Raw genomic sequence first — 26,677 nt, 5'->3', positions numbered from 1 at the left:
GAGTCCTTTTGAACTATGAAGAACATGAGTCCTTTTGAACTATGAAGAACATGAGTCCTTTTGAACTATGAAGAACATGAGTCCTTTTGAACTATGAAGAACATGAGTCCTTTTGAACTATGAAGAACATGAGTCCTTTTGAACTATGAAGAACATGAGTCCTTTTGAACTATGAAGAACATGAGTCCTTTTGAACTATGAAGAACATGAGTCCTTTTGAGCTATGAAGAACATGAGTCCTTTTGAACTATGAAGAACATGAGTCCTTTTGAACTATGAAGAACATGAGTCCTTTTGAACTATGAAGAACATGAGTCCTTTTGAACTATGAAGAACATGAGTCCTTTTGAACTATGAAGAGCGTGAGTCCTTTTGAACTATGAAGAGCGTGAGTCCTTTTGAACTATGAAGAACATGAGTCCTTTTGAACTATGAAGAACATGAGTCCTTTTGAACTATGAAGAACATGAGTCCTTTTGAACTATGAAGAACATGAGTCCTTTTGAACTAGTGTTGTTACTTTTGTTATGACGAACATGAGTCCTTCGTGCAGTGAAGACGGAGACACTGCAAGTCTTCACTGAGGGTTAGGTGACCTTACCCAATTGCCAAGGGCGCCCTGATTTTACGACCCTCTTTCTTTCCTTTATGTTTAGTTATTCAGTTCTCATCTTAAAAGGTAATGAGGAACGCGAGGACTCGTTAATTGGTGGAGAGAGACAACTCCCCCTGATTGGCTGAATGGTCGTGGTGGTTATGTGTGTGTTGGGTTCGAGGCCCGGGAATATGGATTTAATAAGGAGGTGGGGATGAATTAATTCAGGGTTAGAGTAGAGAGAGAGAGAGAGAGGGCTTGTGTGGAAGACGCCATGGTTGTGGTCCGTACCCTCCACCTCATGGGGAGGGAAAGAGGCAGGGGCGGTTAACAGCTAAAGAAAACGGATGGAATTACACTCACATAAGCTGTTCCCTCGACTCAAACGGGTGAATTAAGGTGCGTCTCTCTCTCTCTCTAAAGCTCTCTCTCTAAAGCTCTCTCTCTAAAGCTCTCTCTCTCTCTCTCTCTCTCTCTCTCTCTCTCTCTCTCTCTCTCTCTCTCTCTCTCTCTCTCTCTCTCTCTCTCTCTAAAGCTCTCTCTCTCTCTAAAGCTCTCTCTCTCTCTCTCTCTCTCTCTCTCTCTCTCTCTCTCTCTCTCTCTCTCTCTCTCTCTCAAGCTCTCTCTCTCAAGCTCTCTCTCTCTCTCTCTCTCTCTCTCTCTCTCTCTCTCTCTCTCTCTCTCTCTCTCTCTCTCTCTCTCTCTCTCTCTATATATATATATATATATATATATATATATATATATATATATATATATACAAAGTATAATAAAAAAGATATATATGTATATTATGATTGATCGTCGTCTCCTGCGTTAGCGAGGTAGCGCAAGGAAACAGACGAAAGAATGGCCCCACCCACCCACATACACATGTATATACATAAACACCCACACACGCACATATACATACATACACATTTCAACGTATACATACATATACATACACAGACATATACATATATACCCATGTACATATTTATACTTGCTGCCTTCATCCATTTACGTCGCCACCCCGCCACACATGAAATACCATCTCCCCTCCTCCAGTGTGTGTGTGTGGGTGTGTGTGTGCGTGTAAATGAGTGGTTAGTCGGTCGTTAACATAGACAAGTCGTCAGAGGTCACCCCTCGTCGCGCAGTCATGTCCCTGGGGGGGGGGGGGGGGGGGGGGGAACTCGTATGATCTAGCCACTCCCCTCCTACTGTCTTATATCACTGCCCGGCAACAACACTCCTCTCTCTCTCTCTCTCTCTCTCTCTCTCTCTCTCTCTCTCTGTATCTATGTGTATCTATCTGTGTATCTATCTGTGTATCTATCTATCTATCTATATATATATATATATATATATATATATATATATATATATATATATATATATATATATATATATATATGTATATATATATATATATATATATATATCTATATATATATATATATATATATATATATATATATATATATATATATATATATATATATATATATATTATCCCTGGGGATAGGGGAGAAAGAATACTTGCCACGTATTCCCTGCGTGTCGTAGAAGGCGACTAAAAGGGGAGGGAGCGGGGGGCTGGAAATCCTCCCCTCTTGTTTTTTTTTAATTTTCCAAAAGAAGGAACAGAGAAGGGGGCCAGGTGAGGATATTCCCTCTTAGGCCCAGTCCTCTGTTCTTAACGCTACCTCGCTAACGCGGGAAATGGCGAATAGTTTGAAAGAAAGAAAGAATATATATATATATATATATATATATATATATATATATATATATATATATATATATATATATATATATACACCTTACCCTGCGCCGGGTACCCATTTTAACGGCCCACCACAAGGGATGAATAAACAGCTGGGTTGACTGTGGACCGACCGCTGGAAACGGGATTCGAACCCATGCGCTCGACCCTGGGCGAATCTTGAGTGCGTCACGGTTAGAAACGCCAACCGTGACGCTGTTTACTTGCTCTGATTTAAGTTGGGTCAGGACCTTCCCAAGTTGCCCTCCAGTCTCAAGTTGGGTCAGGGCCTTCCCAACTTGCCGTACAGTCTCAAGTTGGGTCAGGCCCTTCCCAAGTTGCCCTCCAGTCTCAAGTTGGGTCAGGGCCTTCATAGCTTGCCGTACAGTCTCAAGTTGGGTCAGGACCTTCCCAAGTTGCCGTACAGTCTCAAGTTGGGTCAGGGCCTTCCCAAGTTGCCCTCCAGTCTCAAGTTGGGTCAGGACCTTCCCAACTTGCCCTACAGTCTCAAGTTGGGTCAGGGCCTTCATAGCTTGCCCTACAATCTCAAGTTGAGTCAGGGCCTTCCCAGCTTGCCCTCTAGTCCCAAGTTGGGTCAGGACCTTCCCAACTTGCCTTCCTGACTGAAGTTAGGTCACTCTTCAGTTACATAAACTGTCAAAAAAAAAAAAAACTTCAGGCGTCAAGGGAGTCCATCTTGCCCTGCTACTGAGTGTAGCGCAGCGATGGAGCTACAGGTGCCCACAGAGAATGAGGGACCATGACGTCACACCAGGACCCCACTTCAGAAGTGGGGCCCTCACTATGTAACAAGTGAATAAATAGATAATATTCATTAATAAATAGATAGTCTGGTGCGTGATGGCTTCACCAGCTGTCTGTTGGCTTCTGTCTGCCTTCACCAGCTGTCAGTTGGTTATGGGTGGGCAGTAGTAGCAGCGGGCCATCTGTGTTGACACACAATGGAAACGGAGCTGTTGACACAGGGGGGAGCAAGAAATGTTTAGCACCCACCAGATGATCTGTGTGGTCTGAGAAAGCACAGTGTTGGGCAAGACGTAGTCGGTGGGAAGAGGCGTGGAGCCATGAATCGTGGGGCTGTGATATAATTATTTATGAAATATAATTCTGTATGAAATCATTATAGCCTTGTCATGCTCTGTCCAATTTGTCTTTCATTGTGTTCTTTTCCATTTATGAGATAAAGTGGATCAAGAAATTCCTCGTTGTAAGCCCTCTGTGTCTTGCTTAATATATGTGTATATATATATATATATATATATATATTTTTTTTTTTTTTTTTTTTATACTTTGTCGCTGTCTCCCGCGTTTGCGAGGTAGCGCAAGGAAACAGACGAAAGAAATGGCCCAACCCCCCCCCCCCCCCCCATACACATGTACATACACACGTCCACACACGCAAATATACATACCTACACAGCTTTCCATGGTTTACCCCAGTCGCTTCACAAGCCTTGCTTCAATCCACTGACAGCACGTCAACCCCTGTATACCACATGACTCCAATTCACTCTATTTCTTGCCCTCCTTTCACCCTCCTGCATGTTCAGGCCCCGATCACACAAAATCTTTTTCACTCCATCTTTCCACCTCCAATTTGGTCTCCACCTCCGACACATATATCCTCTTGGTCAATCTCTCCTCACTCATTCTCTCCATGTGCCCAAACCATTTCAAAACACCCTCTTCTGCTCTCTCAACCACGCTCTTTTTATTTCCACACATCTCTCTTACCCTTACGTTACTTACTCGATCAAACCACCTCACACCACACATTGTCCTCAAACATCTCATTTCCAGCACATCCATCCTCCTGCGCACATCTCTATCCATAGCCCACGCCTCGCAACCATACAACATTGTTGGAACCACTGTTCCCTCAAACATACCCATTTTTGCTTTCCGAGATAATGTTCTCGACTTCCACACATTTTTCAAGGCTCCCAAAATTTTCGCCCCCTCCCCCACCCTATGATCCACTTCCGCTTCCATGGTTCCATCCGCTGACAGATCCACTCCCAGATATCTAAAACACTTCACTTCCTCCAGTTTTTCTCCATTCAAACTCACCTCCCAATTGACTTGACCCTCACCCCTACTGTACCTAATAACCTTGCTCTTATTCACATTTACTCTCAACTTTCTTCTTCCACACACTTTACCAAACTCATTCACCAGCTTCTGCAGTTTCTCACATGAATCAGCCACCAGCGCTGTATCATCAGCGAACAACAACTGACTCACTTCCCAAGCTCTCTCATCCCCAACAGACTTCATACTTGCCCCTCTTTCCAGGACTCTTGCATTTACCTCCCTTACAACCCCATCCATAAACAAATTAAACAACCATGGAGACATCACACACCCCTGCCGCAAACCTACATTCACTGAGAACCAATCACTTTCCTCTCTTCCTACACGTACACATGCCTTACATCCTCGATAAAAACTTTTCACTGCTTCTAACAACTTGCCTCCCACACCATATATTCTTAATACCTTCCACAGAGCATCTCTATCAACTCTATCATATGCCTTCTCCAGATCCATAAATGCTACATACAAATCCATTTGCTTTTCTAAGTATTTCTCACATACATTCTTCAAAGCAAACACCTGATCCACACATCCTCTACCACTTCTGAAACCGCACTGCTCTTCCCCAATCTGATGCTCTGTACATGCCTTCACCCTCTCAATCAATACCCTCCCATATAATTTACCAGGAATACTCAACAAACTCATACCTCTGTAATTTGAGCACTCACTCTTATCCCCTTTGCCTTTGTACAATGGCACTATGCACGCATTCCGCCAATCCTCAGGCACCTCACCATGAGTCATACATACATTAAATAACCTTACCAACCAGTCAACAATACAGTCACCCCCTTTTTTTATAAATTCCACTGCAATACCATCCAAACCTGCTGCCTTGCCGGCTTTCATCTTCCGCAAAGCTTTTACTACCTCTTCTCTGTTTACCAAATCATTTTCCCTAACCCTCTCACTTTGCACACCAACTCGACCCAAACACCCTATATCTGCCACTCTGTCATCAGACACATTCAACAAACCTTCAAAATACTCATTCCATCTCCTTCTCACATCACCACTACTTGTTATCACCTCCCCATTTACGCCCTTCACTGAAGTTCCCATTTGCTCCCTTGTCTTACGCACCCTATTTACCTCCTTCCAGAACATCTTTTTATTCTCCCTAAAATTTAATGATACTCTCTCACCCCAACTCTCATTTGCCCTTTTTTTCACCTCTTGCACCTTTCTCTTGACCTCTTGTCTCTTTCTTTTATACTTCTCCCACTCAATTGCATTTTTTCCCTGCAAAAATCGTCCAAATGCCTCTCTCTTCTCTTTCACTAATACTCTTACTTCTTCATCCCACCACTCACTACCCTTTCTAAACAGCCCACCTCCCACTCTTCTCATGCCACAAGCATCTTTTGCGCAATCCATCACTGATTCCCTAAATACATCCCATTCCTCCCCCACTCCCCTTACTTCCATTGATCTCACCTTTTTCCATTCTGTACACAGTCTCTCCTGATACTTCCTCACACAGGTCTCCTTCCCAAGCTCACTTACTCTCACCACCTTCTTCACCCCAACATTCACTCTTCTTTTCTGAAAACCCATACTAATCTTCACCTTAGCCTCCACAAGATAATGATCAGACATCCCTCCAGTTGCACCTCTCAGCACATTAACATCCAAAAGTCTCTCTTTCGCACGCCTGTCAATTAACACGTAATCCAATAACGCTCTCTGGCCATCTCTCCTACTTACATAAGTATACTTATGTATATCTCGCTTTTTAAACCAGGTATTCCCAATCATCAGTCCTTTTTCAGCACATAAATCTACAAGCTCTTCACCATTTCCATTTACAACACTGAACACCCCATGCATACCAATTATTCCCTCAACTGCCACATTACTCACCTTTGCATTCAAATCACCCATCACTATAACCCGGTCTCGTGCATCAAAACCGCTAACACACTCATTTAGCTGCTCCCAAAACACTTGCCTCTCATGATCTTTCCTCTCATGCCCAGGTGCATATGCACCAATAATCACCCACCTCTCTCCATCAACTTTCAATTTTACCCATATTAATCGAAAATTTACTTTCTTACATTCTATCACATACTCCCACAACTCCTGTTTCAGGAGTATTGCTACTCCTTCCCTTGCTCTTGTCCTCTCACTAACCCCTGACTTCACTCCCCAGACATTTCCAAACCACTCTTCCCCTTTACCCTTGAGTTTCGTTTCACTCAGAGCCAAAACATCCAGGTTCCTTTCCTCAAACATACTACCTATCTCTCCTTTTTTTACATCTTGGTTACATCCACACACATTTAGGCACCCCACTCTGAGCCTTCGAGGAGGATGAGCACTCCCCGCGTGACTCCTTCTTCTGTTTCCCATTTTAGAAAGTTAATACAAGGAGGGGAGGATTTCTGGCCCCCCGCTCCCGTCCCCTCTAGTCGCTTTCTACGACACGCGAGGAATACGTGGGAAGTATTCTTTCACCCCTATCCCCAGGGATAATATACATATATATATACACACACACACACACACACACACACACATACACACACATACGCACATACACACACACACACACACACATACATATACATATGAAAAATGTAAGAAACAATTTAGAAAACAAACTTTTAGCTTGAAAAGAATGAAAAAAAAATGAACGTCACATAATGGATCAACCTCTGGCTATGGAAAAGGAAATGTACAATTTATTCACACAAACGTCAATAGCAGTTCTCATCAATTTCACCAGTGAATCAATAAGCTTCAATGTCTAAGCTACATTTTTCTCCAACTTCACTATTTTCTTGTCAAAACAACATGCATGAAAACTATCACTCCAGTAACACAACTATAAACATTTACTTCCCCTTTAAAAAGTTCTGGGGAAGTCTGTCTCGATACACTGCGGCGAGGCGACGCGACGCTGACACAATCACTGTCACAATATCACTTCTGCCTCCTTCCAAGCGTTGTTTCAGGGAATAATTCCGGGTTGCTGAAGTGCCGCACAGGCTGGCACGATAGCCCGGGCCACATCGAAGACGTTATGAGCCCGGCCGTTGTCCACAGACGATTATCTTGAACGTGATGATCTTCCACTCTTGTATGTCCGACCACAGTGGACGGCTCCCCCATACCCGACGTCGCTCGCCACCGCGACCCTCATCCCCTCCGAGAGACAGACCACGAACCTCACTGTGGTGAAGATCTGCAGAAGCTGCACCACCACACATCGCAAGGTGTCGTTCCATTCGGGTCTTCAGTCATTCCTCGGTCAGTGTTTGAGCAGCTGGACCAGTTGTTCTTGTGGCTGCCAGCATCACCCAACACCTGATGACAGTCGCGCACCAGCTACCGACGTGGACGGAGCTGCTGTCGTCTTTCAGAGCTAGGTTGTAGCTTGCGCATGGAGTACACGTCAACTTCTCCTACCGCACCAATCTTACATAACTTTTCAAACCACTGGTAACTTTGTTGTGCTAACTCCCTTGTCGGTACAATGATGAGAGCAAGCACACCATCACTTCGCTGGATATGTGGAGTTTTCATCATAAGGTGATGGATGATGGGTAGGGCATAGGTCAAGGTCTTCCCTGATCCTGTCTGAGACCTTATGAGAGTATCTTTACCAGCCAGAATGGGCGGGATGCTCATTTGCTGGACCATCGTCATTGATGAGAAACCAAGTTTTTCTAATTTTGATACGATCTGCGGTGCAATATCTAAACTAGAGAAGGTGTCCTCAGAAAAGACCTTCTCAGATATTCTAGTTACATCAGACTCAGGAATGGAAGGTATATCTGGGTTTCCTATGAACAGAGATGTCACAATCTCTTTTTTGCTTAATATATGTGTATATATATATATATATATATATATATATATATATATATATATATATATATATATATATATATATATAGACGAAGCTTCGTCTCTTCGATGTATATCAACTGACTGTTATATTTCTCTCTTGTGTCTCCCCTGATGATGTGATTATTACACGAAAGTGCACTTGGGAACTTTTCGTGTTTCATTTTCCCCCGTGGACTCATAGGAATATCTTGATCACGCGCAAAATTGTGATCCTTTCCAACATATATATATATATATATATATATATATATATATATATATATATATATATATTGTTACGAACTCAATACCTGTTGGGGCAAGGTCGCCAGTAACATATATATATGTTACAAATACTATACAGATCCTCGTCTTTGCAAGGACGTTATAGATTTGTTAAGTTACACAACTCAGGGTTACACTGTTGAATTAAAGACCAGCATTACATTAAATCTACTTACAATGAAAAAGAATTGAAGTGTACGAAGATAAGCACATAAATCAGGCATGAATCATTGACGTTTAACACTGAACATGAGTTTAACATTGAACATGAGTTAACATTGAACATGGGTTAACATTGAACATGAGTTTAACATTGAACATGGGTTAACATTGAACATGAATCAACATTGAACATGAGTTAACCCTGAACATGGGTTAACATTGAACATGAGTTAACCCTGAACATGAGTCAACATTGAACATGAGTTAACACTGAACATGGGTTAACATTGAACATGAGTCGACATTGAACATGAGTTAACACTGAACATGGGTTAACATTGAACATGAGTTAACATTGAACATGAGTCGACATTGAACATGAGTTAACACTGAACATGGGTTAACATTGAACATGAGTTTAACATTGAACATGAGTCAACATTGAACATGAGTTAACCCTGAACATGGGTTAACATTGAACATGAGTTTAACATTGAACATGCGTTCACATTCAACATGAGTTAACACTGAACATGGGTTAACATTGAACATGAGTTAATATTTGTACATGAGTTCACATTCCAGGTAAGATTTCAAGCCAAGGGATCTCTTTCCTTTATGACATTTCTTCGATAACATCACACTTTGATAATCATAACGGGCTTACGGGCTTACAGCACAGCAGGGCTTACAGGCTTACAGCACAGCAGGGCTTACAGGCTTACAGCACAGCAGGGGCTTACAGGCTTACAGCACAGCAGGGCTTACAGGCTTACAGCACAGCAGGGCTTACAAGCTTACAGCACAGCAGGGGCTTACAGGCTTACAGCACAGCGGGGCTTACAGGCTTACAGCACAGCAGGGCTTACAGGCTTACAGCACAGCAGGGCTTACAGGCTTACAGCACAGCAGGGCTTACAGGCTTACAGCACAGCAGGGCTTACAGGCTTACAGCACAGCGGGGCTTACAGGCTTACAGCACAGCGGGGCTTACAGCTTACAGCACAGCGGGCTTACAGGCTTACAGCACAGCGGGGCTTACAGGCTTACAGCACAGCAGGGCTTACAGGCTTACAGCACAGCGGGGCTTACAGGCTTACAGCACAGCAGGGCTTACAGGCTTACAGCACAGCAGGGCTTACAGGCTTACAGCACAGCAGGGCTTACAGGCTTACAGCACAGCGGGGCTTACAGGCTTACAGCACAGCAGGGCTTACAGGCTTACAGCACAGCAGGGCTTACAGGCTTACAGCACAGCAGGGCTTACAGGCTTACAGCACAGCGGGGCTTACAGGCTTACAGCACAGCAGGGCTTACAGGCTTACAGCACAGCAGGGCTTACAGGCTTACAGCACAGCAGGGCTTACAGGCTTACAGCACAGCGGGGCTTACAGGCTTACAGCACAGCAGGGCTTACAGGCTTACAGCACAGCGGGGCTTACAGGCTTACAGCACAGCAGGGCTTACAGGCTTACAGCACAGCAGGCTTACAGGCTTACAGCACAGCGGGGCTTACAGGCTTACAGCACAGCGGGGCTTACAGGCTTACAGCACAGCAGGGCTTACAGGCTTACAGCACAGCAGGGCTTACAGGCTTACAGCACAGCAGGGCTTACAGGCTTACAGCACAGCAGGGCTTACAGGCTTACAGCACAGCGGGGCTTACAAGCTTACAGCACAGCAGGGCTTACAGGCTTACAGCACAGCAGGGCTTACAGGCTTACAGCACAGCAGGGCTTACAGGCTTACAGCACAGCGGGGCTTACAGGCTTACAGCACAGCAGGGCTTACAGCACAGCAGGGGCTTACAGGCTTACAGCACAGCAGGGCTTACAGGCTTACAGCACAGCGGGGCTTACAGGCTTACAGCACAGCAGGGCTTACAGGCTTACAGCACAGCGGGGCTTACAGGCTTACAGCACAGCAGGGCTTACAGGCTTACAGCACAGCAGGGCTTACAGGCTTACAGCACAGCAGGGGCTTACAGGCTTACAGCACAGCAGGGCTTACAGGCTTACAGCACAGCAGGGCTTACAGGCTTACAGCACAGCAGGGGCTTACAGGCTTACAGCACAGCGGGGCTTACAGGCTTACAGCACAGCGGGGCTTACAGGCTTACAGCACAGCAGGGCTTACAGGCTTACAGCACAGCAGGGCTTACAGGCTTACAGCACAGCAGGGCTTACAGGCTTACAGCACAGCAGGGCTTACAGGCTTACAGCACAGCGGGGCTTACAGGCTTACAGCACAGCAGGGCTTACAGGCTTACAGCACAGCGGGGCTTACAGGCTTACAGCACAGCAGGGCTTACAGGCTTACAGCACAGCGGGGCTTACAGGCTTACAGCACAGCAGGGCTTACAGGCTTACAGCAGGGGGGGGGGGGACCACTTACCTCGCTGGGCTAGAGAGAGAGAGAGAGAGAGAGAGAGAGAGGCCTGTCAGCGGGTGGCTGGGTATTCATTACATAGACGAGTCTCCGCCCTGCTAGCTATAACACCACCCTTGATTGGCTATGGGACTCAGAGCACTGTGTGTGTGATGGGTTGGGGGTATTCTAGCGACGCACATTCTGGCCAGCTCACACTCCTCTTGGTGGACAGCTCAAGGACCAATGACCATCTGGTTTCAAAATTAAATTAATAAGCCTAATGCTTGGTGGGAACAGAAGCTCCGAGCCATTCTCAGAGGAGGACGTCTCTATACACAAGGACACACACACGTTATATACACGAACATGAGGGCATACGATCGTAACAATATATATATGTATATATATATTTCTTTTTTTCCATAGTATTCGCCATTTCCCGCGTTAGCGAGGTAGCGTTAAAAACAGAGGACTGGGCCTTTGAGGGAATATCCTCACCTGGCCCCATTCTCTGTCCCTTCTTTTGGAAAATCAAAATATATATATATATATATATATATATATATATATATATATATATATATATATATATATATATATTTATTTATTTATTCAGTGTATGTATGATTCATGGTGAGGTGCCTGAGGATTGGCGGAATGCTTGCATAGTGCCATTGTACAAAGGCAAAGGGGATAAGAGTGAGTGCTCAAATTACAGAGGTATGAGTTTGTTGAGTATTCCTGGGAGATTATATGGGAGGGTATTGATTGAGAGGGTGAAGGCATGTACAGAGCATCAGATTGGGGAAGAGCAGTGTGGTTTCAGAAGTGGTAGAGGATGTGTGGATCAGGTGTTTGCTTTGAAGAATGTAGGTGAGAAATACTTAGAAAAGCAAATGGATTTGTATGTAGCATTTGTGGATCTGGAGAAGGCATATGATAGAGTTGATAGAGATGCTCTATGGAAGGTATTAAGAATATATGGTGTGGGAGGCAAGTTGTTAGAAGCAGTGAAAAGTTTTTATCGAGGATATAAGGCATGCGTACGTGTAGGAAGAGAGGAAAGTGATTGGTTTTCAGTTAAATGTCGGTTTGCGGCAGGGGTGTGTGATGTCTCCATGGTTGTTTAATTTGTTTATGGATGGGGTTGTTAGGGAGATGAATGCAAGAGTTTTGGAGAGAGGGGCAAGTATGAAGTCTGTTGTGGATGAGAGATCTTGCGAAGTGAGTCAGTTGTTGTTCGCTGATGATACATCGCTGGTGGCTGATTCGGATGAGAAGCTGCAGAAGCTGGTGACTGAGTTTGGTAAAGTGTGTGAAAGAGGAAAGTTGGGAGTAAGTGTAGATGGGAGCAGGGTTGTTGGGTTCTGTGGGGTTGAGGGACAGGTTGGTTGGGAGGTGGGTTTGAATGGAAAAAAATGGAGGAGATGGGGTAGTTTGGATATCTGGGAGTGGACATGGGATTGGATGGAGCCGTGGAAGCGGAAGTGAGTCACAGGGTGGGGGAGGGGGCGAAAGTTCTGGGAGCGTTGAAGAATGTGTGGAAGGCGATAACTTTATCTCGGAGAGCAAAAGTGGGTATGTTTGGAGGAGTAGTGGTTCCAACAATGGTATATGATTGCGAGGCGTGGGCTATGAATAGAGTTGTGCGGAGGAGGGTGGATGTGTTGGAAATGAGACGTTTGAGGACAATATGTGGTGTGAGGTGGTTTGATTGAGTAAGTAATGAAAGGGTAAGAGAGATGTGTGGTGGTAACAAGAGTGTGGTTGAGAGAGCAGAAGAGGGTGTTTTGAAATGGTTTGGTCACATGGAGAGAATGAGTGAGGAAAGATTGACCAAGAGGATATATGTGTCAGAGGTGAAGGGAACGAGGAGAAGTGGGAGACCAAATTGGAGGTGGAAGGATGGAGTGAAAAAAAAAAAAAAAAAGAGGTAGCGTTAAGAACAGAGGACTGAATCTTTAAGGGAATATCCTCACTTGGCCCCCTTCTCTGTTCCTTGTTTTGGAAAATTGAAAACGAGAGGGGAGGATTTCCAGCCCCCAACTCCCTCCCCTTTTAGTCGCCTTCCACGACACGCAGGGAATACGTGGGAAGTATTCTTTCTCCCCTATCTCCAGGGATAATATATATATATATATATATATAATATATATATGTGTGTGTGTGTGTGTGTGCTAGTATTTTGGGAGAAGGTCGAGTAGCGTTTTAAAACTGGTCAGATGTATAGAAATTCTGAGTGGAGATCCAAAGGGTTTGCTTCTTGTAAGAGCCAACATTCCAGATCCTATTTGCAAGTGCTACTGCAAGGCATTGTCGCCTAACGCTAAGATTAAGCTGAACCCAAAGCAAAGAGGGTGGCGATGAAATGACAATGGGAGGGCGTCTGTCTGTGTGTCCCCCCCGCCCGCGCCCGTGTGTGTGCGTGTGTGACCTCAAAGCTAAGACGGAGGGAGGAGGAGGGTGAGGTGAGGTGGGCATCATCCATCAGTGGCCGAAACTCATGGGTGGATTAGAAAATATGGGTGGTATATGTGTCGTCTCCTCCCCAAGAGCTCTCACTCTTACTATGTGAGGGAGAGAGAGAGAGAGAGAGAGAGTTGGGAGAAGGAGGAGGACAAGAAGGAGGGACGGTCTGCTTTCTTCTACCACCCTCTCCACCACACACCACCCTCTCGCAAATGCGCCCGCCGTCATTACAGTTTATAGCGTCGTGAGTCTGGTCGACCCAGAGTACTTCAACCACCCACACACACACACACACACACACATCATCTCCTCCTCCTCCTATCTCCTCTCTCCTCTCCTCACTTCTTGCTTGCTCTCTGTATATCCAGCGGCCTTCAGCGGTATGGTCAGTGACACCTGCATTGGCCACTAGACGCCAGCCATCTGTTCCCCCACCCCCACCAAGAAACTCTGGCAACTAGCTCCTCCTCATTTCAGTCATGATAGATCAGCCGCCACACACACACACACACACACACACACACACACACACACACACACACTCGTCGTCGCCCCCCGTCTTCCTCCTCTTCTTCGCGCGTTCCAGCGACACGGTGGTCAAATGAGCGTCTTTACTCTATGTATTCTCTAACCATTTTTTTTTCTTTCTTTCTTCTCTCGCTCGTAAAATTCCGTAAATGGAATAGATAAGAATATAAGATGGCCATGTTGTTGTTCACTCAGTTCTTTGGAGTCACTGAACCGAGGCAGAGGGTAAATTGTTTTGTCTGTGTCCGTGTGTGTGTGTGTGTGTGTACTTAGGCGTTGGTAAATACCTCTTTCGTGTGTGTGTGTGTGTGTGTGTGTGTGTGTGTACTTAGGCGTTGGTAAATACCTCTTTCGTGTGTGTGTGTCTGTGTATACTCAGGCGTTGGTAAATACCTCTTTCGTGTGTGTGTGTGTGTGTGTGTGTGTGTGTGTGTATGTGTGGCTTACATTTAGCAACATGGGGCAACGTACGGACTTGTGTACATGATATTCAAGCGTAAACCAATTCATTTTGATCTATCCACTCATCGCTCCTTCAAAAGAGGGAGGAATATTTCGCCCCGATAGATAATTTTGAACTAGGTGGATTCAGTCACCTCTCTAGCGCCCCCTGGTGATGGTTGGAGCGAGTAAATTGGACTGAGCCTTACGTACGTAATTCGTTCGCACAGGGCTGGTTGTAGAGTAGCGACACACCGGACACGTCGTCGTAGAAAGAAAAACGGTGGTGGACCGTATACCACGCCATAGCCCCTGATAGGTATAATAATTACTGTATTATTTTCCTTTTTTTTTTTGAGGTTGAGCCGTGGCGTCAAGGAGGAGGGAGGTAGGAGAGGCAATTGAACGTTTCAGGAGGGCCATCTCATGAACGCTCTCTCTCTCTCTCTCTCTCTCTCTCTCTCTCTCTCTCTCTCTCTCTCTCTCTCTCTCTCTCTCTCTCTCTCTCTCTCTCTCTTTCTCTCTCTCTCTCTCAGGCGAGGGAGCGCCAGGAAAAGAGACAACAAAGGCCACATTCGTTCACACTCAGTCTCTAGCTGTCATGTGTACTGCACCGAAACCTCAGCTCTCTTTCCACATCCAGGCCCCACAGAACTTTCCCTGGTTTACCCCAGACGCTTCGCATGCCGTTCTTCAGTCCATTGACAGCACGTCGACCCCGGTATACCACAGCGTGCCAGTTCACTCTATTCCTTGCACGCCTCGCCCTCCTGCATGTTCAGGCCCCGATCGCTCAAAATCTTTCTCACCCCATCCTTCCACCTCCAATTTGGTCTCCCACTTCTCCTCGTTCCCTCCATCTCTGACACATACATCCTCTTTGTCAATGTTTCCTCACTCATTCTCTCCATATGTCCAAACCATTTCAGCACACCCTTTTCTGCTCTCTTAACCACGCTCTTTTTATTACCACACATCTCTCTTACCCTTTCATTACTTACTTGATCGAACCACCTCACACCACATATTATCCTCACACATCTCATTTCCAGCACATCCACCCTCCTCCGCACAACCCTATCTGTAGCCCACGCCTCGCAACCATATAACATTGTTGGAACCACTATTCCTTCAAACATACCCATTTTTGCTTTCTAAGATAATGTTCTCGCCTTCCACACATTCCTCATCGCTCCCAGATCCCTTGCCCCTCCCCCACCCTGTGACTCACTTCCGCTTCCATGATTCAATTCGCTATTAAATCCACTCCCAGATATCTAAAACACTTCACTTCCCCCAATTTTTCTCCATTCAAACTTACCTCCCAATTGATTGGTCCCTCAACCCGACTGAACCTAATAACATTAACTCTCACCTTTCTCCTTTCACACACATTTCCAAACTCCTACACCAGCTTCTGCAGTTTCTCACTTGAATCACCACCCACCAATGCTGTATCTCTGGTGAACAACAACTGACTCACTTCCCAATCTCTCTCTCATTCACAACAGACTGCATACTTGCCCCTCTCCAAAACTATTGCATTTACCTCCCTAACCACCCCATCCATAAACAAATTAAACAACCATGGAGACATCACACACCCCTGCCGCAAACCTACATTCACTGAGAACCAATCACTTTCCTCTCTTCCTACACGTACACATGCCTTACATCCTCGGTAAAAACTTTTTACTGCTTATAGCAACTTCCCTCCCACACCATATATTCTTAATACCTTCCACAGAGCATCTCTATCAACTCTATCATATGCCTTCTCCAGATCCATAACTGCTACATACAGATCCATTTGCTTTTCTAAGTATTTCTCACATACATTCTTCAAAGCAAACACCTGATCCACACATCCTCTACCACTTCTGAAACCACACTGCTCTTCCCCAATCTGATGCTCTGTACATGCCTTCACCCTCTCAATCAATACCCTCCCATATAATTTACCAGGAATACTCAACAAACTTATACCTCTGTAATTTGAGCACTCACTCTTATCCCCTTTGCCTTTGTACAATGGCACTATGCACTATATATATATATATATATATATATATATATAGTGGTAGCAACTAGTGATGAGGATGGAGAGGTGGGGTGACTGGGGATACGTGGTGTGGGTCGTCACCTCGACCACAAGGACGGTCGGTTGGTGTGTTCGGTGATCGACGGCCTTGGCGGAGGTGCATTTTGGGCCGGGTTCGTATCCCTCCCTCGCGTGCTGCCTCGCCACCGCTGTTAGGTAAGGCTGGGCAAGGCGGGCGGTCACAACACTGTGCACATGTGTGGTATGCCTGGTTTTTTGTTTTGTTTTTTTTTTGCAAGCGTTCTTGGATGGCCATAAGTAGTTCCATGCTGGAACACAGTATTATTATTATTATTATTAGTAGTAGTAGTAGTAGTAGTAGTAGTTGTAGTAGTAGTAGTAGTGGTAGTAGTATAGTAGAAGTAGTGGTAGTAGTAGTAGTAGTAGTAGTAGTAGTAGTAGTAGTAGTAGTAGTAGTAGTAGATTATATAATACCTAGACCGATTATTTAAGGGCGCTGTCAGCTCCAAGGGTGTTGCGCTACGCGCCGAGGCAAGGTCTGGTTGGACTCCCTTTTTTGAAGCGGGTAAAGGTCTCTGACGAAACCGTTATCTGTTTCGTCAATTCAGGATGGGTGAGCCTCGCCCAAGGTAAATTTGTCCAATATATATATATATATATATATATATATATATATATATATATATATATATATATATATATATATATATATATATTATATCATAATCTCTTTTTTCTTTCATACTAATCGTCATATCCCGCGTTAGCGAGGTAGCGCTAAGAACAGAGGACTGGGCCTTTGAGGGAATATCCTCACCTGGCCCCCTTCTCTGTTCCTTCTTTTGGAAAATAAAAAAAAAAAAAAAAAACGAGAGGGGAGGATTTCCAGCCCCCCGCTCCCTCCCCTTTTAGTCGCCTTCTACGACACGCAGGGAATACGTGGCAAGTATTCTTTCTCCCCTATCCCCAGGGACAGTATATATATTCTTTTTCTTTATATATATATATATATATATATATATATATATATATATATATATATATATATATATATATATTATCCCTGGGGATAGGGGAGAAAGAATACTTGCCACGTATTCCCTGCGTGTCGTAGAAGGCGACTAAAAGGGGAGGGAGCGGGGGGCTGGAAATCCTCCCCTCTCGGTTTTTTTTTTTTTTTTAATTTTCCAAAAGAAGGAACAGAGAAGGGGGCCAGGTGAGGATATTCCAAAAAATGCCCAGTCCTCTGTTCTTAACGCTACCTCGCCAACGCGGGAAATGGCAAATAGTTTAAAAAAAAAAAAATGTATATATATATATAATATTATTATGGGGTCACTGTACCATTCCATTCATGGATTCGCTCCCATCTTGAACAATGTGCATGAATGTCAATATTTGCAATTCGTGTAAGAACAGACCAAATAAATACACTCTTCCAAGTCTTCGACGAACATTATTTGTATCTTCTTCGTCGGAATGACAGTGGGCATGTTTTTGGATTTATCTGCATTCCTACCCACATTCACCCCACTGATGTGTGTGTTTCTCATATCTTCCCCCTCTACTACCACAAGCAGTCCTTGTGGAACCCCATGGTCTCATACCATCTGATGTCCTTCGTATCTGTGCTGATGCGTGGCAGAAGCGTGATGGGGCGTCGTAAATAAAAACACCTGAAGAAGATGTCGCAAAGCTCTCCCGAGCTTTTGGCTTGGCCCAGAGGCGCCAGCCAGTCCGACGATAAGGTCTGAACTGAGGCCTTTTTTTTGAAAAGGTTTTAGGCCTTCGAAAAGGTCTGGTACCTTGAAGGTCATTGCTGATGGTGCGCGTCCTTGTTTCAGGCACACGTGCGGCAGAGGACGTGCCAAATACAGCAGTTGGGCAATCTTTTGCCAAACATCAAGGCCTTGGCGATGGTGTTGCTAGTGTCGGTGTGGTACGACGTGTGGGCGCTGCGTCCAAAGGAGACAGGTCGTGGGATGAGGTGTGTGTGAGTGGACGTCTGGGTCGTGGGATGAGGTGTGTGTGAGTGGACGACTGGGTCGTGGGATGAGGTGTGTGTGAGTGGACGACTGGGTCGTGGGATGAGGTGTGTGTGTGTGAGTGGACGTCTGGGTCGTGGGATGAGGTGTGTGAGTGGACGTCTGGGTCGTGGGATGAGGTGTGTGTGAGTGGACGACTGGGTCGTGGGATGAGGTGTGTGTGAGTGGACGTCTGGGTCGTGGGATGAGGTGTGTGAGTGGACGTCTGGGTCGTGGGATGAGGTGTGTGTGAGTGGACGACTGGGTCGTGGGATGAGGTGTGTGTGAGTGGACGACTGGTCGTGGGATGAGTTGTGTGTGAGTGGACGACTGGTCGTGGGATGAGGTGTGTGTGAGTGGACGACTGGGTCGTGGGATGAGGTGTGTGTGTGAGTGGACGACTGGTCGTGGGATGAGGTGTGTGAGTGGACGTCTGGGTCGTGGGATGAGGTGTGTGTGAGTGGACGACTGGGTCGTGGGATGAGGTGTGTGTGTGTGAGTGGACGACTGGTCGTGGGATGAGGTGTGTGTGAGTGGACGACTGGGTCGTGGGATGAGGTGTGTGAGTGGACGACTGGTCTTGGGATGAGGTGTGTGAGTGGACGTCTGGGTCGTGGGATGAGGTGTGTGTGAGTGGACGTCTGGGTCGTGGGATGAGGTGTGGGTGAGTGGACGACTGGGTTGTGGGATGAGGTGTGTGTGAGTGGACGACTGGTCGTGGGATGAGGTGTGTGTGAGTGGACGACTGGGTCGTGGGATGAGGTGTGTGTGTGAGTGGACGACTGGTCGTGGGATGAGGTGTGTGAGTGGACGACTGGGTCGTGGGATGAGGTGTGTGTGAGTGGACGACTGGTCGTGGGATGAGGTGTGGGTAAGTGGACGACTGGGTTGTGGGATGAGGTGTGTGTGAGTGGACGACTGGTCGTGGGATGAGGTGTGTGTGAGTGGACGACTGGTCGTGGGATGAGGTGTGTGTGAGTGGACGACTGGGTCGTGGGATGAGGTGTGTGTGAGTGGACGTCTGGATCGTGGGATGAAGTGTGTGAGTGGACGACTGGGTCGTGGGATGAGGTGTGTGTGTGAGTGGACGACTGGGTTGTGGGATGAGGTGTGTGAGTGGACGTCTGGGTCGTGGGATGAGGTGTGTGTGTGTGAGTGGACGACTGGGTTGTGGGATGAGGTGTGTGTGTGAGTGGACGACTGGGTCGTGGGATGAGGTGTGTGAGTGGACGTCTGGGTCGTGGGATGAGGTGTGTGTGTGAGTGGACGACTGGGTTGTGGGATGAGGTGTGTGTGAGTGGACGACTGGGTCGTGGGATGAAGTGTGTGAGTGGACGACTGGGTCGTGGGATGAGGTGTGTGTGAGTGGACGACTGGTCGTGGGATGAGGTGTGTGTGAGTGGACGACTGGGTCGTGGGATGAGGTGTGTGAGTGGACGACTGGTCGTGGGATGAGGTGTGTGAGTGGACGACTGGGTCGTGGGATGAGGTGTGTGAGTGGACGACTGGTCGTGGGATGAGGTGTGTGTGAGTGGACGTCTGGGTCGTGGGATGAGGTGTGTGTGAGTGGACGACTGGTCGTGGGATGAGGTGTGTGTGAGTGGACGACTGGTCGTGGGATGAGGTGGAAACAATAGTTCATGGTCGAGAGTGGGTATGTATGTATTGCCTACTTCAAGGTTCGAAACTCTCTCTCTCTCTCTTCTCTCTCTCTCTCTCTCTCTCTCTCTCTCTCTCTCTCTCTCTCTCTCTCTCTCTCTCTCTCTCTCTCAGACCATGATATATCATTCATCTCAGTACTCTTCCCCGGTAGCAGCCTTATCTTAAGATGTGCGTGTTACCTCACGACACCAGCGTCCTTATCTTATCTCGGTGGCTTGGATGTGGGATCTTGTGGTGTAATGTGTGGAAGCCAAACACACGCGAGACAGTGCTAAGAAAGTGTATGAAAGATAAATGAAAAACAGATGAATGTTGTGTGTGGCGTGTCTCTCTCTCTCTCTCGATACGTCGTGGGGCTTCTGGTGTTGTCATCGTCTCTTGTAACGCCGGTCCCTGTGTTACAGAGAGAGAGAGAGAGAGAGAGAGAGAGAGAGAGAGATGACACAGCATCACACCGGGGAGAAAGGTTAAGGCCTTCACTTAAGGTCCTCATTCAACTGTCCTTAAAAAGGTTTTTGGCAAGGCTCATTATTTAAGGTTCTCAACCATGCTCGTTAATGCTCTTAGCCAAGTTCTTTAAAGGTCCTTGGCCAAGTTCTTTAAGGTCCATGGCCAAGCACTTAGAAGAAGGTTCTTGACCTTTGTCTTCCCACAGTCACCTCCTATCTAATGAGATTCAACTGCAATACCGTCCACCCCAGCTGCCTTGCCACATTTCATCTTCCGCAGGGCTTTCACCACCTCTTTTCTCCTCACCGAAACACTCTCCATGACTCGCTTCGTATGCCACCCCGGCCCAAACACCCTACGTCTATCACGCTATCATCAAGCACACTCAACAGTCCTTCTAAATACTCCACTCAGCCTCGCCTTATGTTAAATGCCTGTTGCCTGGAAAATGACAACAGGCATTACCATGAGGCGAGGATGAGTGGAATATTTATAAGGACTGATGAGTGTGCTTGATGATTGCGTGGCAGATGTTTCGTGTTTGTGGCGGGGTGGTATGCGAAGTGAGTCATGGAGAGTGAGGAGAGAAGAGGTGGTGGAAGCCCATTTAATCGACCAACTCTAAGGGTGGATGAACAGCTCGGTTGACTGTGGACCGAAAACCACAACCAGGATTCGAATCTTTGGCGCTCGACCCTGGGCGGCCAGTGAATGGGTAACGCCAAGAATTCTAACAGTTACACCACGAAGCTCAAATGTTTAATTGTAGCTGCTGGGAGAGCCAGAGTTTCATTTGGTAGTCCTTGGCCATTGTTTTTAACTTCGCTGCACATGTAGGTAGCGTCATGCATTTTCATGCCAGTCAACTGTGGGTTTGTACATGTAAATACAGCAGGGAGGCCCCATACCATTGCACCTTTCTCCCCCCCCGTGTCGAGGGTAGAACTCTCTCTCCTCCTCCTCCTCCTCCACCCTAATGAAACCACTGTGGTCATCACACGTGATAATGACGAACGGGTGTGGCATCTCTGTCGAGGAGGAGGACCTGGCTTATCATAACGGCGTGAGAGTTGCATCATCAGACCTGACGGTAAGGCACGCGCACACATCGTTCGACTTGCCAGATCCCGCGAGAGACAACTTTAAGCGATGGCGCAAAATTTCACCCGAGATCATATACTATCCCATACGCCAAAAAGAAATTGTACCCCCCGAGAAGAAACTACGCATTGGATGTGCATAGCCTTACATAGAAGATCTCGCCACGAATTCCCTTTGAATGCTTTCACTTTTTGCTCGCCTCACCCGGGGGAGGGAGGGAAAAAAATGCCTTTCGCGCGCGTGGAATATGAAACAAGCGTCGAAATTATATATATACATACCCCCCCGCTTTTACATCGATGTCGCGTTAAAGCGTGGTGGCACGCGAGGGTGTCTTTTATATAGCATGGCCCCGAGGCAAGCCACGAGAACGAAGAAGTGCCACGTTGAGTTAGCGGCGCTTGGAGAACGCGCACGTTGGCCCGGTGGTCGAATCTGGCAACTCTCTGGTGCTGAGTCCAAGCCTCGCTGACGCGTCACTGTGTTTACGTTGGGCGGCCGTGGTGGGAGAAGGTACCACGCGCGTCGCTCTCCCGGAGCTCACTTGCTCCACGACCACCACCCTCTTCCTCCTTCTCCTCCTCCTACGTCTTGTAGGCCGAAGGACTTCGAGTACCTGCCGAAGTGACGGGCGTCGGCTTGAAGGGGTTGCTGCACATACACACCGTCTGCAGTTAGAAAGGAAGATACATTACTGGCTGTACCACAACTGCCAAAATAGGTTTGTTATGACTTTAGTGCAGAAAATAGGTTAGTGCAGTTGGGTTCGTGTCATGGGGTCAGATGTGGGGGTTCCATACATTGCTATTCAGTGTGATGACAGCTGCCATATGTTATACGAGTGACTTGGTAAATGTCATGTATATGGAAGCGATTTTAGTAGGGTGTATTTCGCGAGTGATATGATCCTCCATACCTGATGTGGGGTAGATGAATACTGTTAACATGATTTTGTGGTGGAATGGTAATGATAACGAAATATGTATATATATATATATATATATATATATATATATATATATATATATATATATATATGACTATGAGTCCACGGGGAAAATGAAACGTGTTTCATTTTCCCCGTGGACTCATAGGAATATCTTGATCACGCGCAAAATTGTGATCCTTTCCAATATATATATATATATATATATATATATATATATATATATATATATATATATATATATATATATATATATATATATATGAACACGAGTATAGAGCGTGCACATAATCGCCTGCTTTCATTGAATACCACGGAAAAGATCCTGGGTTCGAATCCTGGCTGTTGGAGAGGTGGGATGAAGTAAGATTATTAGTGAAAGAGAAGGAGAGGCATTTGGATGATTTTTGAAGGGCAGTGGTGCAAATGACTGGGAGGTATATAAAAGAAAGCGGCTGGAGGTCAAGAGAAATATGCAAGAGGTGAAAAAGAGGGCAAATGAGAGTTAGGGTAAGAGTGTCATTAAATATTAGGGAGAATAAAAAGATGTTTTGGAAGGAGGTAAATAAAGTGCATAAGACGAGAACAAATGGGAACATCGGTGAAGTGGGCTAATGGGAAGGTAATAACAAGTATTGGTGAAGTGAGGAGATGGAGTGAGTATTTTGAAGGTTTGTTGAATGTATTTAATGATAGAGTGGCAGATATAGGGTGTTTTGGTCAAGGTGGTTTGTGAAGTGAGAGAGTCAGGGAGAATGCTTTGGTAAACAGAGATAAGGTAGTGAAAGCTTTGTGGAAGATGAAAGCTGGCAAGGGGGCGGATTTGGATGGTATTGCAGTGGAATTTATTTAAATAAAAGGGAGTGAATTTGCTGTTGATTGGTTGGTAAGGATATTCAGTGTATGAATGATTCATGTTGAAGTGCCTGAGGATTGGCGGAATGCATGCATAGTGCCATAGGCAAAGGGGATAGAGGTGAGTGTTCACATTTCAGAGGTATAAGGTTGTTAATTATTCCTGGGAAATTAAATGCGAGGGTATTGATTGAGAGGGTGAAGGCATGTACAGAGCATCAGATTGGGGAAGAGCAGTGTGGTTTCAGAAGCGGTAGAGGATGTGTGGATCAGGTGTTTGCTTTGAAGAATGTATGTGAGAAATACTTAGAAAAGCAAACGGATTTGTATGTAGCATTTATGGATTTGGAGAAGGCATATGATAGAGTTGATAGAGATGCTCTGTGGAAGGTATCAAGAGTATATGATGTGGGATTTAAGTTGCTAGCAGCAGTGAAAAGTTTTTACCAGGGATATAAGGCATGTGTACGAATAGGAAGAGAGGAAAGTGATTGGTTCCCTGTGAATGTCGGTTTGCGGCAGGGGTGCGTGATGTCTTCATGAATGTTTAATTTGTTTATGGATGGGGTGGTTTGGGAGGTGAATGTAAGAGTTTTGGAGAGAGTGGCAAGTATGCAGTCTGTTGTGGATGAGAGGGCTTGGAAAGTGAGTCTCTTGTTGTTTGCTGATGATACATCGCTGGTGGCTGATTCCGGTGAGAAACTGCAGAAGTTGGTGACTGAGTTTGGTGAAGTGTGTAAAAGAAGAAAGCTGAGAGTAAATGTAAATAAGAGCAAGGTTATTAGGCTCTCTAGGTTTGAGGGACAAGTTGATTGGGAGGTAAGTTTGAATGGAGAGTACCTGGAGGAAGTGAAGAGTTTTAGATATCTGGGAGTGGACTTAGCAGCGGATGGAACCATGGAAGCGGAAGTGAGTCACAAGGTGGCGGAGGGGGCGAAGCTTCTGGGAGAGTTGGAGAATATTTGGAAGGCGAGAACGTTATCTTGGAGAGCAAAAATGGGTGTCTAAAGGAATAGTGGTTTCAACAATGTTATATGGTTGCGAAGCATGGTCTATAGATAGGGTTGTGCGGAGGAGGATGGATGTGTTGGAAAGGAAGTGTTAGGGGACAATATGATATGTGAGGTGGTTTGATCGAGTACGTAATGAAAGGATAAGAGAAATGTGTGGTAATAAAAAGAGTTTGATGAGAAAGCAGAAGAGGGTATGTTGAAATGGTTTGGACACATGGAGAGAATGTGTGAGGAAAGATTGACAAAAGGATACATACGTCAGAGGTGGAGGGAAGAAGGAGAAGCGGGAGACCAAACTGGAGGTGGAAGGATCGAGTGGAAAAGATTTTGAGCGATCGGAGCCTGAGCATACAGGAGGGTGAAAGGCATGCAAGGAATAGAGTGAATTGGAACAATGTGGTATACTGGGGTCGACGTGTTGCCAATGGATTGAACCAGGGCATGTGAAATGTATGGGATAAACCATGGAAAGTTTTGTGGGGCCTTGAAGTGGAAAAGGAGATGTGGTTTCGGTGCATAACAGCTAAAGACTGAGTGTGAGCGAATGTGGCCTTTTTATCTCTTCGTGACGTTGCCTCGGTGGAGGGGGGGGATGCTATTTCGTGTTTGGAGGGGTGGCGATGGGAATGGATGAAAGCAGCAAGTGTGGATATGTACATGTGTATATATGTATATGTCTGTGTATGTATATGTATGTATGCGTTGAAATGTATATGTATGTATATGTGCGTGTGTGGGCGTTTATGTACATACATGTGTATGTGGGTGGGTTGGGCCATTCCTCGTCTGTTTTTTTGCGCTACCTCGCTAACGCGGGAGACAGCGATTAAGTATAATATGAATAGATGAATATATATATATATATATATATATATATATATATATATATATATATATATATATATATATATTTTTTTTTTTTTTTTTTCGTTCATATTCGCCGTTTCCAGTGTTAGCGAGGTAGCGTTAAGAACAGAGGACTGAGCCTTAGGAGAGAAAATCCTCACTTGGCCCCCTTCTCTGTTCCCTCTTTTGGAAAAGTAAAAACTGGAGGGGAGAATTTCTAGCACCCCTCCCCCCCCTCCTCCGCTCCACATATATATATATATATATATATATATATATATATATATATATATATATATATATATATATATATATATATATATATATATATATATATATATATATATATATGTATATATTTATTTATTTATTTATCCCTGGGGATAGGGGAGAAAGAATACTTGCCACGTATTCCCTGCGTGTCGTAGAAGGCGACTAAAAGGGAAGGGAGCGGGGGGGGCTGGAAATCCTCCCCTCTTGTTTTTTTTTTTTTTTTTTTGATTTTCCAAAAGAAGGAACAGAGAAGGGGGCCAGGTGGGGATATTCCCTCAGAGGCCCAGTCCTCTGTTCTTAACGCTACCTTGCTAATGCGGGAAATGGCGAATAGTTTGAAAGAAAGAAAAGATATATATTTGTATTTAGTGTGTGTGTGTGGTGTGGAGTTTAACTTGGGAATGAGGAAAAGGTAGGGGAATACTGCATTGTGTCAGACATGTAGTGTATATATATATATATATATATATATATATATATATATGAAACCTGGTAGACACATTTCAACCTGAAAGATGTTTTTAATTAGCAGAGAGCAACATGGAACACCACCCCAGCCCGTAAATCCTATATACATAAAAATGATATCCCCTTCATGTTAAAGAGGTGAATGTGAAGAGAGAGAGAATTAAGATTTGCATGTGACGGTGGCTTGCTCAGCCAGCTGTGGCGACGGACACAAGTGACATTAAGTGCGAGAACAGACAGGTAGGTGTGTCAAGGAAACCATGAGAAACATAGGGACCCCATTATCCCCCAGGAGCTTACATAGGTTTACCTAATCAAGGTTAGATGGTGAAGGATCTTTTACTCCTTTTTTCTTTGGCCTTGCTAACTGTACAGTACCCGCTTCCCTTTGCTGTGTAAAAAAAAAGAAGAAAATGATG

The 26,677-nt window shown here is 45.4% G+C and overlaps 1 protein-coding gene across 4 annotated transcripts in view; it reads left to right on the top strand.

Moving 5' to 3' along the window:
• LOC139745765 (sialin-like) overlaps nucleotides 1-26,677 on the top strand; it is a 135,529-nt gene that overhangs the window by 55,781 nt on the left and 53,071 nt on the right. Inside the window, exon 1 of one of the 4 annotated variants that reach the window (XM_071656298.1) lies at nucleotides 22,226-22,578. The exons of 2 other annotated variants lie outside the window; for them this stretch is intronic. The gene's annotated coding sequence lies outside the window, so the exon portion shown is untranslated. Of the gene's footprint in view, nucleotides 1-22,225; nucleotides 22,579-26,677 lie in introns of those variants that run through there. One more of the 4 variants, XM_071656299.1, reaches the window with a different exon arrangement.

The sequence above is a fragment of the Panulirus ornatus genome, chromosome 62, assembly GCF_036320965.1.
Source record: "Panulirus ornatus isolate Po-2019 chromosome 62, ASM3632096v1, whole genome shotgun sequence".
Classification (NCBI taxonomy): domain Eukaryota; kingdom Metazoa; phylum Arthropoda; class Malacostraca; order Decapoda; family Palinuridae; genus Panulirus; species Panulirus ornatus.
Note: the sequence above shows the minus strand (reverse complement) of the source record. Positions and strands in the feature narration are given on the sequence as shown.